Raw genomic sequence first — 15591 nt, forward strand, 5'->3', positions numbered from 1 at the left:
TTAATTCAGGTTATATTTTAATCATCAAAAGTTACACTGGGCGCCTGGGTGGCTCAGTCACTTAAGCGTCCAGCTTCGGCTCGGGTCATGATCTCACGGTCTGTGAGTTCAAGTCCTGCGTTGGGCTCTGTGCTGACAGCTCAGAGCCTGGAGCCTGCTTCGGATTCTGTGTCTCCCTCTCTCTCTGCCTCTTCCCGGCTCATATGCTGTCTCTATCCCTCAAAAATAAATAAACATTCAATATAAATATATTGTTTAAAAGGTTACATACACACTATTTCTAAGTGAGAAGAAGGCTTTTGCAAGGCAGAGTGAAAGACGTTGTAAGAAAGGATGAGCAAAACGATGGTATTTCCCAGAGCAAGTAATTTTGAGGGAAATCGAGTTGGGTCGGAGAAAAGTCAGAGACAAGAGTGGCTCAGCAGGACTCTGGGGAACTCATGGCTGCGTGAAAGGCAGTGCGGATCAGGGGCTTATCCTGCCTGGGGCGGGGAGCCACCAGGGCGAGGGGGGCTGGGGGCTTGGACGTGGGGGGCACTGAGTCTCGGCCCAGGGCAGCGTGCACACGTCTGTCAGAGGGTCGTGGAGCATCTCCCGGAGGGTACAAAGGAGCCGAGGGACTGCTGCTGTCCCCAGGGAAACGTGCTCTTACCCGCGCGGCGCGTTCCGGGGGGCTGGGAACACGTCGGGGCCGGGGTCTCATGCGTTCAGCACGCGGGCCGGGACGGAGGGCGGCGCCTTCAGACCCGGGGGGCGGCGGATGCCAGCTGCACCGCCACAGATGACCTCAGACGAGTTATTCGATTTTCCTGAGACTTGGTTTCCTCATCTGTGAAATAAACACGAGAATCGATCTCCTACTGTTACAGGGGTGGGCATTTCATTTTCCCTTCAACAACACTGATCATTGTCAAGACCACTTCAATACTAATCAACAAGGCTGACCATTTATTCCGCTCCCAAATGAAGAGGTGGGCAGGCGCTGGCCACGCCGGCCCCAGCGGGCTCCCGGGCCGCGTCCGGCGCGCAGAGTCAGCCCACGGAGCTGGCTGCAGGCTCGCTGAACAAATTAAGGCTCATTCCTGCACTGAAACCCTCTCCAGCTGTTACATCCCGACCTGCTAAGGCACATTTAGCATCCTGAAGAGCTGTGAAGGGGAAACACGCAGATGATAAAACAGTGGGCTTGACACTATCGAGTGTGTTGTGTACCTGTGGGGTGTGGGCTGTCGATGGGGGATGGGCACATATAAACCGACATTTAAACACAGGTAATATGTATTTTCTATGGTTGCTTACCTTTACTTTTTATGGCTTATAATATGTCCCAAATACTGGTTTTGTTTTGAATTTTTTATGTTTTTATTTATTTTGAGAGAGAGACAAGGAGAGGGAGGGAGCGAGCGAGCGAGCGAGCAGGGGAGGGGAGGGTAGAATCTCAAGCAGGCTCCGTCACTGTCATAGCAGAGCCTGATGCGGGGCTCAATCCCATGACCCTGGGATCATGAATGTAAGGACGCAGGTTTGAGACAATAGAAGGGCACACATTGCCCAAGGCAAGAGGGACCACCCTTGTAATACCCTTAACATTCTTAAGGGCAGGCCTAAGGCTAGTTACACCTTAGGTGAGGGTCCTGGGTCCTGGGTCCTGGGTCTACTCTGTGATTGGTTAACGCTCTAAATGTTGTAATTGGATAAACCTGCTGTCAAAAATATTGTGTAAAGATAATTGGATCACTGTACCTATGTCACAATCTCCTGTAACTCCCCCTTCCCAAACTCATGAAAGCCCTGCCCCCCCTTTGTTCGGGGCTCTCAGCGCGTATCCACCACGCGGGAAAGTCTGTGAGCCCGAGCTTAGGCCCCGGCGAGCCTAAGCCCGTAATAAAGCCCTTTGCTTTTGCATGCGTGACTCGGCCTCCCTGGCGGTCTCTGGTTTTGGGGGACGATAAAGAAATCTTGGGTATTACATGACCTGAGCCGAAATCAAGAGTCAGATGCTCAACTGACTGAGCTACCCAGGCGCTCCTAAAAGATCATTCTTTTCATTTATTTTTAAATGTTTTACTTATTTTTGAGAGACAAAGAGAGAGCACGAGTGTGTGGGGGGGGACAGAGAGAGAGGGAGACACAGAATCTGAAGCAGCTCCAGGCTCTGAACTGTCAGCACAGAGCCCGACACGGGGCTCAAACCCATGAACTATGAGAGCATGACCTGAGCCGGAGTCGGACGCTCAGCCAAAGGAGTCACCCAGGCGCTCCAGCTCCTTGTTTCAGAAGCAATCTGAGTCAGCTGAAACGCAGTGAGTCCAAACAGATCAAGCAAATAACTTCACCTGAGAAAATTCAGTAAGGCGAATGGATTTCGGTTCTGCGTCCAGTCTGTCGTGTCCCCAGGTGGCCACCACACGCGGAGTCAGGATCCATCCGCCTGGAGGGAGGTCCGGGCCACAGTCCTAATTGACACCTTGATGAAAGGAAACTGAAATGGTCTTCACTGCCCGCGGGGCGGGTCTGGGAGGGGCCTCGCACGCGGCGCGGCAGCCTGTGGGCAGAGCCAGGCCCTGGATCGCGGGCCACCCATGCCCCGTGGCCCTGCCACCTCTGTCCCCCATCTTTGCTCGCTCTGGGGAGGCTGCTGTCACCCTCAGGGATTCGGTGTGGGGCCAGGGCTGCAGGGAGGAGGCGTCCACCCTGTCAGGCCCTCCCTCCTTTCTGACCTCATTCTGCGCCAGGCGCACTCTGATGGCCACTCAGGGCCACTGAACACTTCCAGAACTTCACTGATTTTTCCCCTTGAGATTTAAAACCGAGAGCACATATGCACATGTGCACACACACGCGCGCACGCATGCGCGCACACAATTCAGGCTCGCTCACACCAACGCCAGGCCTCAGCCCTAGACGCTCTGACTTCCTGGGTCTGGAGCAGAGCCTCAGTATTCTTACTTTTTGACACCAAACACACACAAAGCAGAAAAATATCCTTAAGCCCATGAATACAGACTCGTGACAGACGCTCTGTCAAACCCAGATGACCAGCAACGTCTCACTTCATTTACAGATGGTTTTCGGGGTCAGATGGGCAGGAAGGTCACCTACCTGCCATCGAACCGCAAATGTTAAAGCATCACCCCTGCCACTCGAAGAGATCTGAAGTCGGTGGGGCCGCCTTGTGTGTGCAGCGCTTCTGGGTGACTTGGATTCATGGTGACAGGACGGACTCCAGCTCGGAGCACGGACACGCCACCACCTTCCGTTGGCTCCTGGCAGGGTCCCCAGCTGTGTGTGGTGACTGCTGGGGGTCTGCCCTCTGCCTTCCGATGGGTCCCTGGGGGAAGATCCGAGGTGGGAAGCAGGTGAGAGATCAGGCTGCCTGTGTCCTTCTGCCAGTGACCATGCACCTGCCAAGGTGGCCTTCCCCACAGGACCCCCACCCCTGCGGGCATGGGGACCGGTGGACACAGCTCTGTCACTGCAGCCATAGTTCCTGGTGCACGGGGACAGAGACAGGCCAGGCCCCCTCGTCACCAGATGGTGTGGTTCCAGGCCACATTGTCATTGTCACATAATGTTTTCATTAACCCCCCTGCAATCGCCCTAGTGGATAAGTTTTCACCGGCTTGCTGCACGTGGGACTCTGATGGATTCCCCTGGAAAAGGGGTTGTTGGCTTTGTCTGAGAGACCCGCTGGGAATGCCCACGCAGTGTGCCAGGGGACCCGTGCCCAGTGCTCGTGGCCATGGGCACAGCCACGCGGATCCCGGGGAGGGGGGATCAGTGCCGGGGCACGCTCACAGATTCATGGAGAGCGCTACAACACCACGGTGCTGAACGGGGTCCAGAGGGGGAAGGTGCACACACACACACACACACACACACACACACACACACACACAGCACCGCAATGGGACAACCTCACGGGAGCACCGCGGGCACCACCGCCAGATGGACCGGGAACCACAGGCGAGGGGCCGGAAGGGGACCGCAGAATAAGAGGAGACTCCTGCACACACTCGTGCTAATTCTAGTCCAAATGAGAGGGAGTGAGGAGCTGGCTCACTCGACCCAAGTTGAAAAGCGCGTTGTGCGAGGCCCCCCCCCCCGCACAAACACCGAGTGGGGGGCTTCAGACCACCTCTCCCTATAATCTTATTCGTGTGTGTTGTACACAAGGCTTGATTTTGCCCAAAGAGCCTGGGATTCGCTCCCGCACACTGTGCTATCGCCAAACACGTGTTGCTATGGTTTCCTAAAACAAAATTTCAATTAGCAGATGGAGCTACTGAGGGGGAAGTGTGTTCCTGGTGCAGAAATTTGGAGCAGCATTAAGGCTAAAACAAACACATTCAAAAACTCCTACCATTTGGAAGGTCGTGAATGACAGCGGGAGGGTGGTGGTACATTAGCGACTGTATTAAACATTTTCGGTTGATTACGTATCATGAAGATTAGAAAATTCAGTACCAACGCTTAGTCTACAATACTTAGAAAACATTTTTCTGGTCACATTTTTAAATTTGGAGAACGTTAGACAGAGGTAGATGAAACCCAGAATTAGAATGCACCGTGGGTGATCACGAACTATTGGGAATGTTTTGAAAACGTGGAAGCAACGGAGGGCACCTAAATCACCACCAGAATTTAAACGATGCTATCTTGGCAGAGGATCTGAAATGCGGCGGGATTACAGGGCACCGTGTGAAGTCAGGGTTCATCGCCACCGGGTCTCGCGGGAGGGGCGCCTGGGGGGCTCGAGGCTGCTCCGAAGAAAGACCACATTTCCCAGCATGCCTTGCGGCTGCCAGTGGTCACGTGGCTCCGGACCCGTCGTGAAGACCTCCTCCGGATGCAGCAGCCCACACGCCTTGCTGTCTTCAGTCATTCCTCCTCGTTTCCGGAAGATGGGTGTTTCCATGTGCCGAGAAGTCCGTTTCCGGCCGGCGGCGCAGACGTGCCTGGGTCTGTCGCTTACAGAGGGGTCTCATCCCAGGTGCCGCGGGTTCTCTCTTCTGCAGATTTCATTTTGAGACGTGCCCGACAGGTCCCCCCAGACACACACCTTTCTCGTTTAGGTCCCGAGGGTCTGTGGTGATGCTGCAGTCTGCCTTCCCGCCTTCGGGACAGCCCACATGGGGCTTTGGGCCTGGCCTTTCCTCCCGTGGGGCGAGCCGGGGAGCAGGTGCCGCTCTCGGTCCGAGAGCCTCCCCGAGCCCACCCCCTTCACTGCACTTCTGGGTCCCACCCTGCTCTGCAGAAGCAGGAGACTGTCCGGTCTGCGGCACTCACCTCCCGCCAGGCTCCCTGAATCCTCTCTGGTCTGTGTCCACGCAGAGCCTGGAGGCCACGTCACTCCCTGCTCAAAGGCCTTCAGCACCTCCACGTAGGAACAGGGCTCACATCCTTCTGTGTCCGAGGAGGCCTTGCATGGCTTGCCCTGTTGGCCTCTGGGATCTGCTGACCTACTCCCCCCATCCTTCCTGCTCTCCAGCCATGTGGCCTCGTCTAGTTCTTCCCATGCTCCCGGCCCCTCTGGCCACAGGGCCTTTGCACAAGCAGCTCTTTCTTCCAGGAACTCTCCCTGACCAAGTTTTTCAGATCTCAACTCCCACATCACTTCTTGAGTCCCTCGGGATGCGGTGTGGCCCCACAGCTCCTAGACTCAGCACAGAGCATGCTCAGTGATGTCAGGGAGCTTAGCTGGACAACTCTAGGCCTCAACCTCACCAACTTGCTACACAGGGGCAAATGCAGTTTGATGTATCTACAGGAATACCCGTATTCTTACAGTAAAGAACTCTCTGCCAGGTTCCACTACACGTCGAAATCGGGAGGAGTCACTGGAGATGTGGATGACCGCCACAGTGACAATACTGTCCCCGACTCACGTCGGACGCTCGGGTGGCCGCCTGCATATCCCGCCTGGACGTGCTGTCACAATGTGCGTGCCGGTCCAGCAGAGGACGGCCCGCTGAGTGTGCGCCTCTGAGGGCCAGGCGCCTTGGCTCTCCCTCTGGTTTCTGGCATCAGCACCCCACTGGCCCCGCGTTCCATGTGCAGGACTTTTTAAACCCCTGGGGTGACTGAAAGAAGGAGGCTGTAACTTCACATCTGTCCATCCACCCATCCATCCTTCCATCTGTGTTTCTGTCTCTCTGTCTCACTCTATATCTCTATTTCTCTGTCTCTATCTCTGTCCCTCCCATCTGTCTCCTGTCCCCCCTATCTCCGTTCCCCCAGCCATCCCTCTGTCCCCCGGTCTGTCTCTCCGTCCTCTTGTCCATCTGTGTGACCTGAAGCGTGCTGCACGCACTGAGCAGGCTTCGAGCACCTTCACCAACGACCCTCCTAGTCACCAGCACCAGAGGACAGGAGCTTGAGGGGTCGGGCCCCTTGGCCTCTTGTCTGTTGCTAATCCTCTAATGGCACCACTCACTGTCGCCTGTTACAAACACTGTGTGCACTTTCTGAGCGTCTCCACTCCGCCTCAGCCTGGCGGCCACTGGACAGAAGAAGGTGACCAGCTGACCCAGTTCCCCTGGGACGGAGGACGCCGGCGACCGGGGTTTGACACCGGGACCGTTACCTGCCGAGGTTCGGGTCCCCGGGGCTCAGGTGTGAAGAAATGCCCAAGGTCACGCGAGCGTGTCCCACGAGGCTCTGCCCAGCCCCAGGTCTCGGCTCCCTGACAACGTGCAGCTCTGACTCCGGCCTTTAGCGGATCCGGCATTTCCAGGAAGCCTGGGTGTGAGAAGATGGGCCTCACCTGCCCCAAAAGGGGAGGGGCCGCCCTCCGGCCTGAAGGCTGTCCCTGAACTTGAACGTGGCCTGCACTGCAGGGGCCCCTGGTGGTGTCCTCAGGGTGCTCGGGGAGGGCTTTGGGGGCAGGAACACACCCCTCGCCTCTATCTTCTGTCCTGGGAAGAGGGTTTTCTGACGAAGGTGCTGGCACCTCAGACTCTCGTCAGGAAATCTCTGCGTTGTCCTGGACTCTTCTTCTGAGAACAGGGAGCAAGTTCAGCTGATCTGGGAGCGTGCGGGGTGTGGATGGATGGCACAAATAAGTATAGCAGCTTCAAAATGAGGAGCATCTACAACATTAAAAAGAGAGGTAGCCAGTGTCAGAAAGCAAGAATGACACGCTTGTTCCTGATGGAATCCGTCACCAACGATTGCTTCTCCGGCCTTTTGTTACCAAGCGCAGGTCCCGAGTGTTGGGGCTGTCACAGTGCAGAAGTGGTGGTCAGGGAGAGATGTGGGGGGCACATAGGGGGCACTGCCCTCGGGGTGACAGCCGTCCTGCACGCACCCGGCATGCAGGTGCTGAAGCCCCTGGACTGAGACAGGCCCGAGGCCCAGGGGAAGAGCATGGGTTTCAGAAACCTTCGCGGTGGGGGCTGGGAGTTGGCGGGATGGTGCCGGTCACCAGGTCGAGTCTGCTGGCTGGGAACCACGTGGGGACTGTCCCCGATCCACCCAGGCCTGTGCCAGAGGAAGGAGGCCCGTGAGGTGCCCAGGCCCAGGGAAGTCGGGATTACAACTGGGGAGAGGAAATGCCCTGTTCTAGAGGATTCTAGACTCACCTGCCCGTATGGCTGATGGAGGCCCCTGGGGTCACCCTCCCGAGGCCACCATCTGCAGCCAGGCCGTGGGTCGGGTCCCTCGAGGGTCTGTGGCCTCCTGCAGACAAGGAAGCTGCGCACCAGTGTGACTCAGGGTGTCGGGCAGAGCTCTGGGACAGCGCGGGGGGCGGGGGGTCGGCGGCTCCAGACCCTGCCCAGGGACACCCGCCGAGCTGCCTGGGGACCGTCGGGGCGCCGCCCCCACCTGCACATCCTGGCTCCAGACCCAGCAGCAGGCAAGTGGGAGCCACGGGGCCAAGGCCACCGCCCTCCCACCTTCGCTGCGCTTGGAAATCGGATTGGATGTGGTACATGGGGGCGGGGGCCGGGCCCAGCCCCCTCAGGCTGTTTCAGGGAGTCCTTCTGGAAAAACTAGGAGGAGAATCTTAGTAGAAATGAAGATTCTGGGGTGCCTGGGGGGCTCAGGTCATGATCTAACCGTCCGTGAGCTTGAGCCCCGCTTTGGGCTCTGGGCTGACAGCTCGGAGCCTGGAGCTGCTTTGGATTCTGTGTCTCCCCCTCTCTCTCTGCCCCTCCCCTGCTCACGCTCTGTCTCTCTCTCTCTCTCCCTCTTAAGAATAAATAAATGTTAAAAGAAAACAAAACACAGAAACAAAGTTTTCTGACCAATGAAGCAGAAACACGAGCTATTAAATCACAGAAAGATTTTGTTCCTAATTCCAAGACGTTCTTAACCTCCACCGATGGGAAGTTTTATTTTCCTCCTAAAATATCACCTGCATACGACGCAATCTTACTGATTCAGCTCTCGCCAAGCACCGTTCCCATAAACTCACACAGGTCTGCTCCTCTGCCAGCCAGACGCTCCAGGATTTGCGTGTCTGGGAGAAGTCCCTTGCGGCGAAGATACCACCACCGAGAAGTACGATTCCGATGTCGCGATCTCAGCCCTCACTGGGGCGGGCGCGCCTGCAGACCGACCTTCTGGACCGCGTCCCCGGTCCCTTCCGGGTGACTCTGGGTGTCGCTGGCCCGAGGCCGGGCGGGCCATGCCAGCCTTGTCTTGGGGACCGGGGCAGACAGCGTGCTGCTCTCCTCTCCGGACCCTGCTCCCCGTCCAGTACCAGCCCAGACGTGCCGCTGGGCGTCTTCGCTCCCAAGTGCAGGGAGCAGGCAGGGGACCTGAGACAGACGGACAGATGTGACTCCAGGGAGGGCGGCCTAGCCAGGGGGGAGCAGGTGTGCCCTGCCGGGGGCGCTGGACAGCCACGCCGGGAGCGCAGACCCGCACCGTGGCCTCCCAGCCGGGTGAGCCCGTGGGTCTTCAGCTGTCCTTTGTGTGACCCGCTGTCTTATGCTTTTTTTAAGCTTAAAAAAGTTAAATTGGGGTGAGCCACAAACCGTATCATTTACCATTTCAACCCCCTGTAAGTGTACAGTTTGGGGCCTTACAGACTTCACACGCCGGGCCGCCGCCACCGTCCGTCCACAGAACGTCTTCACCCTCCAAACGAAAGCTCTGTCCCCGAGGAGCACTCGGCCCAGCCCTCGCCCACCTCCCCGGAGGCTGCCGTCCGGCCCCATCTCTGTGACTCCAGGGCCCTCGAACCCTCGGCCTTCCGTGACTGGCCCGCTCCGCGCAGCGTGGGGTCCTGAGGGCCGTCCACGCTGGAGCGCGAGTCGGAGCTCCTCCTTCCCAGGCTGCACCGTGTTCTGCCGTATGTGTCTACATGTTGTTTCTGTCCACCCGTCCGTCCGTCCGCCCATCCATCCATCCATCCGTGGACACTGCCAACCGTCCTCTGGCTGCGGTGAATGACAGAGCTACAAACGCGGGGGTGTGACTGCAGCTTTCCCCGGAAGATCACGTAGACTCGCACTCAGCTGTAGGAAACGGTCCAGGCCCCACGTTCCCTCCCCCCGCCCCCCCCAGGGCCACTCATGGAGGGGTGCACTGCGTGCCCGGCAGCACCGTGAGTGCTCTCTGTGACTGACTCTGGCTCAGAACACAGGAAACTGAGGCAGAGAGGGGTCGGGCAGGACCACTCCGCTCGGAAGGGGCAGAGCTGGGATCTGAGGAGGCCCGATACCGCTGGGCCCGGGGCTGGCACACTCCTGCTGGAAAGGGCCACGCAGGGAGTCTGCCGGGTCTCTGCCCCAGCCGCTCGGCTCCCAGTGTGAGACAGGGAGCACGCACCTGAGGGGCAGGGCTGTGGCCAGTAAACGCTATGGACAAGGACCAGGCTGGTGGCTGCGTGTGGCCGTGGGCTCTGGTCACCAGCCCCTGTGCTCACCTCTGTTGGGCAGCTCTGCCTCGAGCAGACGTGGAAGGTGGGGGAGACCAGGGCCGTTCAGGCCACAGGGAGGGGCAGGTCCTGGAGGGTCTGCAGCAGGAACACCACCAGCCGGACCTCCAGGTGGCCGTGAGCAGCCTGCGGTTGTGTGACAGCACCCCAGGGTCCCAGATGATGCCTCTGGTGGGTGAGCTGGCGACCCCGTGTTGGCACAGAAGGGACACTCCGGGGGCAAGTTTGCGCTTTAGTCTTCCACATGTGGGCAGTCAGCTGGCAGGGAGCCGAGCTCGGTGACGGGCCGGAGACAGGTTCCCCCAAAGGAGCGTCCGTGTGGCTGGGGGTGTAACCACACCTGGGAGCTGTTATTTCATTCCAGACGTCCGTGCAGCCGCGCAGGATCTGAATGAATGAACCACAGTTCAGTAGGTTAAGTGTCCAACTTCGGCTCAGGTCATAATCTCTCGGTTCATGGGTTTTAGCCCTGCGTTGGGCTCTGTGCTGACAGCTCAGAGCCTGGAGCCTGCTTCGGATTCTGTGTCTCCCTCTCTCTCTGCCCCTCCCCCACTCATGCTCTGTTTCTCTCTGTTTCAATAATAAATAAACATAAAAACAAAAGAAAGGCGCGAGGCGTGCAAAAGCAGTGCGGGGGTGCCGTCCACGTCCGGGGCGGGGACATCCGGGGGCTGCACGCCCGGCGCACCTTCAGAAGGGGTCTCCCGCCAGCACGTTTCCCAGCCCGCTTTGCTCAGTGGCAGGAGCAGGGACATTTCAAGAAGATAAAGATGCACCAATGAAAAAAACAGGCGCTCAGATCTCAGTGAAATGCGGCCTTGACTGGCTGCCGCGGGCCGCGGGCACCGACGCTCAGAAACAGCAGCAGAGGAACGGGCTCTTTCCCCGTTGCTGCTTCGACCAAAATGTAATTAGCATCCGAAAATCAACACGCATTTGGGCCCAGGTGCAGCGCTGCTCTGAGCGGGAAATGGTCCACATCTCTTGCCAGAAACTGCGCTGCTCTCCAGGCTCAGGGTTGTTTTGCTTCCCCCCATAATGAGAACATTAGCAAAACCGTTCCCAACAATGGTTTAAAAATGTAAGACGAATTGTCTTGTCAATGTGTTTCAAAAACAGGCGCACGTAACAGGGTTAGAATACACTGCAGCAAATAGCGTTCTGAATTCGTGTTTGGAAAAACATTCTCATTTTAAGCCTGAGGTTAGTGTGTGGTTTGGGAAAAAATAAGTGATACGGTAAAAATAAACATAATCCGGAGAAGATTCATCCTGTGTAGGTAGGAGGTAACAGCCACGTGACCTCCATTGCCTGGTCCCGTAGTCCGTGCTCAGGGCTTGTCCCTACGGGACGGGGATGTCCATCCATCCCTCTTCTGTTTGTGGCCGTTTCCCCCCGTTCATTCACAAGGTGAGATGATGATTTAAAAGTTCTTTGTATCACTAAAATCTTTTCTTTTAAATGTTTATTTATTTTGAGAGAGAGAGAAAGAGGGCAGGGGAGGGGCAGAGAGAGAGGGAGAGTCCCAGGTAGATTCTGCACTGTCGGGGCAGAGCCCGTTGCAGAGCTCATGGGCTGTGAGATCATGACCCGAGGTGAGATCAAGAGTCGGGCGCTTGGGGCGCCTGGGGGGCTCAGTCGGGTGAGCGTCCAGCTTCGGCTCAGGTCATGATCTCACGGTTCGTGGGTTCGAGCCCCACGTCAGGCTCTGTGCTGACGGCTAGATGGGAGCCTGGAGCCTGCTTCAGCTTCTGTACCTCCCCCTCTCTCTGACCCTCCCCTGCTCGCGCTGTCTCTGTCTGTCTCTCAAAAATAAATTTAAGAAAAAAAATCAGGTGCTTAACCAGCTAAGCCACCCAGGCATCCCAGTCACAAAAGCCTTTTTAAATAAGACAATAGATGGTTTCCCAAACTTTGGAGAAAACCATTCTGAACGTCTGCATGTGCGATATGGAGACGTTACACTGCAGCTTCCCCCAACACCCCCCGCGCCCCGCCCCGCCTTCCCCAAACTGCCCGTGTCCTTTGTGTGTGCAGATATTGTTAAAAACAATGCACAGATTTTACAAACTTATTTATCGAAAAATAAGTAAATATTCTTGAAATCCAACACTTGCCTTTCTGGGGTTGGTTTACATTTTAATTTTAGGGCTTTCGGGAAATTCCGCTGCATTAGGGAGATGTTGAGGCATTTCCACCCCGCAGGAGCCGAGGGGGTCCTGGCACGTGCCCAGGGCAGAGCCCACGAGAGGGGGCATGATTGGTTTCTAATGCCCAAGAAGATGCCTAAGTGAGATGCAAGGCCGGTCCGAGGGAGTAAGGCACGTCACCGGGCACAGCACAAGCGACGGAACGTGCCAGCTGTGGGTGCTGAGGGCGAATGTCTCTTCCTTGCCTCATTTCCTTGTTCCAGGAACGTTTCACACATGGGTGTATTTACCCTGTGACCTTTAGCAGTATGGAAAACAAATATTCAACTAATGAAAATTTTTGAGACAGACAGAGACAGAGTGCAGAGTGCAAGTGGTAGAGAGGAAGAGAGAGAGGGAGGCACAGAATCTGAAGCAGGATCCAGGCTCCAAGCTGCCAGCACAGAGCCTGATGTGGGGCTTGAACTCACGATGAGATCATGACCTGAGCTGAAGTCGGATGCTTAACTGACTGAGCCGCCCAGGAGCCCTGAATATTATACTAATGTAGAAGGATATTCACATGACAGACACAAACCAGTGCATTTCAAGTGCCTAGTAATCTTTTTTTTAATGTTATTTTGAGTGAGCAAGTGTGGGAGGGGCTGAGAGGGAGAGAGAGCATTCCAAGCAGGCCCCACACCGTCAGCCCAGAGTCTGGTGCAGGGCTCAAACCCACGAACCTTGAGATCATGACCTGAAATCAAGAGGCAGAGGCTTAACCGACGGAGCCCCCTGGCGCCCCTCAGGAGCACAGCGAAGAATGCATATCTAGCCATGGATTCAACGAAGAGAAGGCGGATTCCCTCCTGGGGACTCTGCGTGCACAGGGCTTCCTTCCCTGAGATTTCAGAGAGCGAGCCAGCGGGCACCTTCGAGGGACTTGGAGCCCAGGGGCTGGAGGCGGCCGGACCGCGGGTGCTAACAGCACGCGGGCCTTGGGAGCCTGTCTTCCGTGGAAGAGAAAAAGTCGAGGCGGCGGGCAGCAGGGGCCGTGAGCGGATCTGGGGCTCCTGGCCCCACCGCGCCCCTGCCCCATGGATAGCAAGGAAGCCGCCGGGGATGCTCGGATGAGAGCGGGAGGGCCCGGGCGGCCTGGGGGCGGCGGCTGCCGGCGGGGGCGCGCCAGGTGCTCCTCCCCGGCTCGGTCTCTAGGTATAACCGACTCGCTGCTCCCTCCGCCCGCACCGAGCACGCGTCAGATGGCGCTTTACTGCAGCACAAAATACAATTACAGAACGCGTGAGGTGAAGGCGGTCTATTATGCACACCTCTATTTTTAGCTATTCTGTTGCTCATTTTTCATTTCTGAAGGAAGGTCCCAGCTCACTTCCGCTGCCACTTCCCTTCTGCTGGGAGAGCTCCCCGAACTCCTGTCGTGGCGTTCATGCGGAAGGACGCGTGAATCTGCCTGCTGTCCTCGCAGGGCCCTGGCGCGTCCCCACGCGGACCGCGGGCTCCCCCTTCCTGGTCGCGTGGCCACAGTGTCCTCTCGGGGCGTCTGCCCCGCCCCCCTCCGGGAGGAGCGCCCGCACTGGGTCCCCGGGAGACGCCGCAGCGCCCACGGCGCCCACGGGCCGCCCCTGCGCATACTCGGCCGTGTCCCTCACTCCTCTCATCCACCCTTACGCTGTTTCCAGGACTTTAGCTGCATTTAGAGGAGAGGACCAGTGTCCTCTCATTCCCAAACCGAAAGTCGGCAACTGACATTTTCAAACCTGGATTAACAACTTCCATAATGCGTCTGCCCTGTGTTTCCATTTAATGAGACGGAATCCCGCCCGCCCCCAACCCCCAGGGAAAAACAACTTTTAAAGAAGAGCAGATTTCTCCCAATGGCTTTCCCAACGGACCCTTAGCTCAAGGCCATAGGGCAAGTTGGCGCGGGGCCTGGAGCCCCCGGGTGTCCCCCCTCCACGTCTCCCTCCCCCCGCCGGTGGACGCGGGGCTCTCATTCTGGAAGGGCGCTCCCGTTTTCCAATACTCTGAAGACGCACAGCGGAAAGATTTTATCTCAAGAAAAAGGCATCGAGTGGGCACACACTCGAGGAGCTGTCTTATTTTCAACGTTTTCCCTCTATTACCAGCAGTCTTTGACTTTTCCAGTAACAGCCTGTGTGTGGAGAGGTCAGATTTCAGTAACTTTCCTTAGTTAGGAAGGCAGGGAACTAAATTAACCCGACTCTACCTGTGAGAGCTCTGGGCCGTCCAGCCAGGCGGGATGTGTCAGAAGGGGAGGCACTGTGTGGACAGAGGGACAGACAGTCCCTGTGTTAAGGGTCACTGAGCAGCCACAGAGAAAGGCCCACAGGTCCGCAGGCTTTGCAGAGAGGCCCATGGCAGGGGAGGAGGAGAGAAGGTGGACCTTCAGGACTGCAGGGGTGAGGAGAGCCGGAGCTGAGCCGTGGGCTGCCGTGAGCAGGCATCCAGGGCTTTCCCTGGCTACAGAGCCCCCCTCCCCCCACACTAAGAGCCTTAGGATTTGATACACTCCAAGCAGATGAAGGATGTGGGAACAGGAGAGAGGTGTCTGGTTCCCATCCCAGCAGAGAAGGGCCGGGAAACAGCAGTACAGGAAGGCGAAGACGCAGGAAACCTTGGGGAGACGGGATGGGGGGGCGCCCACCTGTCATCCGTCTGGTGCTGGGCGTGTGGGTGCAGGTGTCAGACAGAGAATTCAGAAGCCACGTTGGGTCACTTGTCTTGTGCTTCTTGCACGGAAGTGACGGGGGCCGGGCCGGGAGTCTGTCCACTCACTTGGTGTGTGTGTCCCCTTGCGCCACAGACCCCCCGGCAAGGTGGGACTGTGTCCTCACTGTGCACCTGGAATCAGCCGGGGCGGGTCCCCTGTACATGACCGCCCTGCCAGCCAGCAGCGGAGCCGGGGCCCCTGCAGACCATGGGCCTGTAGGGAAGAGAGAAATAACACACACGCCTCAACCCTCCTCCGTGCTCCGTTCTGTAGGGGCAGCCCGCCGGTCTTCCTTTTTTTTTTTTTTTTAATGTTTATTTATTTTTGAGGGCGGGAGAGGGGCAGAGAGAGGGAGACACAAAATCCGAAGCAGGCTCCAGGCTCTGAGCTGTCAGCACAGAGCCCTACACAGAGCCCGATGTGGGACTTGAATCCATGAACTGTGAGATCCTGACCTGAGCTGAAGTCGGACCTCCCCGGACATGTGAACCACAAGCCAGGGTTCACCTAGACATTCAGCCTGAAGTCACACTCGGATGACCCCTAAATGCCTGGAGTTAATTTCTGACATGGTCTCAAGTTGACTGCACTCAACATCAAAACATCAAAGCACTCTCATCCATGAAGCGGGGGGTGGGAGCAGCTCCAGTCACAAGTCACTTAGAGAAAGAAAGAAGTCGTCCTGAGTGGGAACCAACAGCAGCAAGAGTTGGCAGAAATAGGTCCCTGATGACTGGGTGGCTCAGTCGGTTAAACATCTGACTGCAAATGGTCATGATCTCAGGAACGTAAGTTCAAGCCCTGCATCAGGCTCTGTGCTG

General features: G+C 57.1%; 1 long non-coding RNA gene across 2 annotated transcripts; it reads right to left on the reverse strand.

Moving 5' to 3' along the window:
- Positions 1-173: 173 nt before the first annotated feature.
- LOC115276543 lies at positions 174-14913 on the reverse strand. Of its 2 annotated transcripts, XR_003901990.1 has the most exons (7): positions 14705-14913; positions 9878-10276; positions 8420-8765; positions 3103-3331; positions 2337-2467; positions 653-829; positions 174-212 (listed from the first exon to the last, which is right to left on the reverse strand). It is a non-coding gene; the product is annotated as an uncharacterized LOC115276543 (long non-coding RNA). The 2 variants fall into 2 exon arrangements; XR_003901991.1 differs by lacking the exons at positions 8420-8765; positions 9878-10276; positions 14705-14913 and adding exons at positions 6587-7091; positions 7584-7667.
- Positions 14914-15591: the final 678 nt, after the last annotated feature.

The sequence above is a fragment of the Suricata suricatta genome, chromosome 13, assembly GCF_006229205.1.
Source record: "Suricata suricatta isolate VVHF042 chromosome 13, meerkat_22Aug2017_6uvM2_HiC, whole genome shotgun sequence".
In the NCBI taxonomy this organism is placed as follows: domain Eukaryota; kingdom Metazoa; phylum Chordata; class Mammalia; order Carnivora; family Herpestidae; genus Suricata; species Suricata suricatta.